Source organism: Palaemon carinicauda, chromosome 8 (genome assembly GCF_036898095.1).
Source record: "Palaemon carinicauda isolate YSFRI2023 chromosome 8, ASM3689809v2, whole genome shotgun sequence".
In the NCBI taxonomy this organism is placed as follows: Eukaryota; Metazoa; Arthropoda; class Malacostraca; order Decapoda; family Palaemonidae; genus Palaemon; species Palaemon carinicauda.
Genome location: NC_090732.1, coordinates 151471847 through 151476407, shown reverse-complemented (window position 1 = coordinate 151476407; position 4561 = coordinate 151471847).

Sequence of the window (4561 nt, the reverse complement as noted above, 5' to 3'; positions counted from 1 at the left end):
GTAAAATTATGCCTTATGTATTGCTATGGGCCAAATAACATACATAACTGCCATGCTTTACAATTTACTTGTAATACCGCAATACTGGAAGGAAAATGTAATTTTGATTTTTTTTTCTTTTTTTTTTTGTTTTTTTTTTTTTTTTGTAAAATGGGAGAAATACAACATTTTGGGCATCTAATCGCCAACTTATGAGCGGAATGAAAATGAACTGTTATATTACTGTAAATTCGCAACATTGCTTGTATAAGAAAACAATAAAGAAAAATAAAATACCTTTTTCTTGAAAATTTGGTAAGATTATGCGTAATACATTGCTAAGGACCAAACAACATAAAAACGCCATACATTGCTATTTGCTTACAATACAGCGATTATGCAAGTAAAAAATTTATTTTGGATATTTATCTTTTAACCTGAATTGGAAAAATACAGTGTTTTGGCCACCTAATAACTAACTTGAGTTGAATTGCAATAAATCGGCTATTTTACTGAAATTTGGCAGTATCACAAACATTAAAAAAAGAAAGAAAAAAAAAAAAGCACCAAGGTTAACTCCATTCCATTAGGATGAACAACAGTTTATTATGTATAGGCGAAAGCCTTGAGATAATAAAATTTAAGAGTATCTTTGAAGTTTGTTGGTGTGGGAACTTATTTTCACTTACTCTGTACACACGGGGAATTTCCATAGATCCTAGAACACCGTATTTTTAGTTTTGTGTATATTAAAATCCTATCCAAAAAGAAGTCATTGTGCTTTGTAAAATTGGATGAATACTAAACACACATGGATGATGCCTTTCAAGTTTTAATAAACTTTTGGAGCAGATTACCTTATTGTAATATCCTGTAATTTACTGGGTTCTCTTTATGTTCACACCTCATGTGTGGGCATCAAAGAAAGTGTAAATAGAAACAGGGTACCAGAGCATCTTCGCCATATAATATTAATTTTTTTTTTCTTTTTTTTTTTTTTAATGAATTACTTGAGTTTCATTGTCGCATATTTTATCTTCATGAATACGCCTATATCATACAAATGACAGCCAATGGCTGAAAGATTGTATGATATAGGCGTATTTATACATATAAGATAGGCGACAATGAAACTCAAATAATTGAATGAATTACTTGAGTTTCATTGTTGCCTATCTTATTTGTATAAATAAGCCTATATCATACAATCTTTCAGCCATTGGCTGTCATTTTCGTTACCTTGAGGATATTGCTGTTTTATATTTTAAAAGTTTCAAATAATAGTAATAGTAATAAATGGACTAAAAGCAATTTATGCTATAAAAACTAATCTAGAATCTTTTTCTGTTTTGGTTTATGCACAGTTTGGTCGTTTTCTTTTATCAACACAAAGCCACAATTTTATTTTACAAACAAAACTTTTAAAATTAGCTTGCGGGAAAATTCATTTTCCATCACCACATATCTATTGATATTTCTATGAAACATCCATTTCTTGTCTGATTATCCTAACTGTGCTTTATACGACTTTAAATTATAGGTGATCAACTGCGAATATTTAGTTAAAATATATTTGTTTTTTAGGATTTGTAGAGAGCTAATCAGAATGTTGAAAATTATTAGTTTTATTGCATTTGAGTTTTATCTTAAATGCAACTAAACAAGATGGGAGGAAAACCTTCAATCTTGAAGAATATCTTCGTTGCAACTAACTTTTGTCTTCACAAACGAATTTCAAGTCACTCTATATTTGTTAGAATGATAGGATGGTTGGTCAAGGAACCTAATTTACCTTGAATATTGTCAAATATATATGAATTTTCGGCAACGTAATGGTTACTGAAGCTTGAGAATTATCTTGAAGCCGTCTGCATAGTCTCTTAATAGAAAACTTATGCAGTTTTGTTGAAAATGCATGTATTGCATAAAAATTCCTTCGCATTAAATATTAAATTCTCTCCTTATTGTGCTACTCACTATTAGTTAGGTTTATTCGGGTGAGGATCATAATGAAATTCTTTTGTGTCACATGCAAATTTAATTGCTTGCTAGATCCCAGGTGTCTAAAACCTGCTCAGGATAAAATAGTATTTTTTTTTCCAAATTATGAAACTTGGATGTAAATCAGTATTCATGAGATTTTATCTTCTGTAGATAATTTTTACATCTCCCGGAGTTGTTTAGAGTTAATTGAACTTCCTAATAAGAGGTTGTATATTTCTGGACAAAAATTAAATGTAATTTGAATATGAAAGCATAAAGGATGCATACCCGTCATGATTTTGTAGTAAAAGACAATCCTTTTTCAAGCTAAAAGTTTTTGCAAAAATCAACTGGAAAATGTTTTGAATCCAATTGACGATGAATATTCTTGCAGATATTGAGGTTTATTCAAATTGTACATGCAAGTTTTGATTCACTGAAGCTATAATATAAGGTAAGTCCAGTTATTTTAACTGGATATTCAACTTAGGATACACATATGAGATCTGTGTGTGCTTGAAAACATCCCATTACATAACAACATAACAAATATTACGAAGAGAGAGAGAGAGAGAGAGAGAGAGAGAGAGAGAGAGAGAGAGAGAGAGAGAGAGAGAGAGAGATGGGGGATTGAAGGAAATGATAAGACGAAGAAATTAGATTTAAAGAACGAGAAATGATTGGTAAAAGAAGAGATATGAAAACCAAAATTGCTTATTCGAAGGAATTCGCAAAACTTGACTGGCTAGGTTTAGCTGTTCTAAATTTAAGAGTAAAGTGGCTTTGAAATTTGTGTTTGGACCTGGTTTTTTTCAATAAAAAAAATATGAGATTATGTGTGAAACTGTCTCTTAAGTACCATGCCAATCAATCAACTTGTTTGCAAGTTATTGGTAAATAATTATGACTCAAATTTTCTGAACTATACAGTAGTGTTTCATGAAATGAAGTTACCTTGACTGATATTCCAAACTTAGCATTGCTTGTGTAATTTTACTTATGCCACTACATGAAAGGATAGAATATTAAAGACTAAACTTCAACTCTATACATGATATCTACAGTAGTTCTTCAAATAAAATAGAATTAACTTACACAGTTTACACATTTCTTTAAAATATGAAGACTTTTTCATGAAATCATAACTGGAACATGTCATGCAATGTCACGACTAAACCAATTAGCAGTTATTCAAGTAAAAATCTAATATTATAGAGTGATTAATCGCAATTTAAAAAAAAAAATAATTGTAAGAGATTTTAGAAAATAATGCAGTTAAAATTAAATTTCAACTGAAAAAAAAAAAAAAAACGAAAAACTATATTCAAACACATAACTTCAAAATTCAGTTTTCTAAATGAGGAGGTTTGTTTGTAAGATACTACAGTATAAAAGTTTGGATATTGGATAATGAACCAAAGTTCTTATTTCTCAAGATATTGGATTTTTTTTTTTTTTAAATCATATTGATAAAATTACAACTATTCCAATACATTTGGGGTGGCAACACATTTTCGAGAAAAGGAACTATACGGATCAGTATTCAAAATGCTTCATAAAAACTTTTCAGTCAAGGTTTAGAACATGAATCATGAACTGAAATGTATTAGAACATTTATATTTACTTTTAGTAAATCTGTTAATAGGACAAGTTATATCTTTACAAATATGAAATCAATTATTTAGGACAAAATATTACTCGGAATTACATATAGAATTTATTTTGTATGAAAATGTATACTTCGGTTTCATAGACAATTGTACCACAAACAAGAAAGGTTTTCTTTTTTTTATAAAAGGTTTGACGTACCTGACTTAATTACGATGTACAGTAAAACAATTACCTGTGGATAAATTTTCATAGATATTTGACAACTGCCTTACAGGTCATTGAAGTACATTTTTACCTCGTGTAAACAAAATAAATCAATTTGTCAAGTTACAAGCAACCTCAATTCCATATATCTATTAGACTTCCGGGTATAAAAAAAAGTGTTAAGTATAGAATTATATTTCGAAGTTTTACCCGATAATCCTAATTAATGGTTTGAGATTTAAATTTCTTCGTAATTACCCTTAAAGCAACACTTTTCAAGGTGTAAACAATGCTGCTACTGATGTATTGTGCTACATTCATTAACATGCTGAAAACTGAATCAGTACCCATTTCCTTAAACATAATTGCTGAAGAAGTAGCGTAGCAAGCTTCATATTGTAGCATTGTACATATAATAAAAGATTGTTTTGTTAATTTCATGTACTTTGTATAATTGTATATTTTGTTAGACAATATACTTTTCTGGAACTGAGTTGAGATTTAATAAAATTCGTCACCCTAAGCCTTATGGCTTACTATTGACTGAAGACTAAATTCATAATAAGTATTCTATATATTCAATGTGAATTTACACCTACACGCGTTCCTTTAATAATCTATAGTTTTGCTTAGAATAGAAACTAATTAAATTCTAACTACATGTTATAATCGGATTAAAAGTACAGTAAAACATCTTTTACTCAAGACTTCGAGACGATTAAAAACAGTAATCTTCGGCTTATAATTAATAAATTAACTCGTAGCATAAAATACGTATACAGA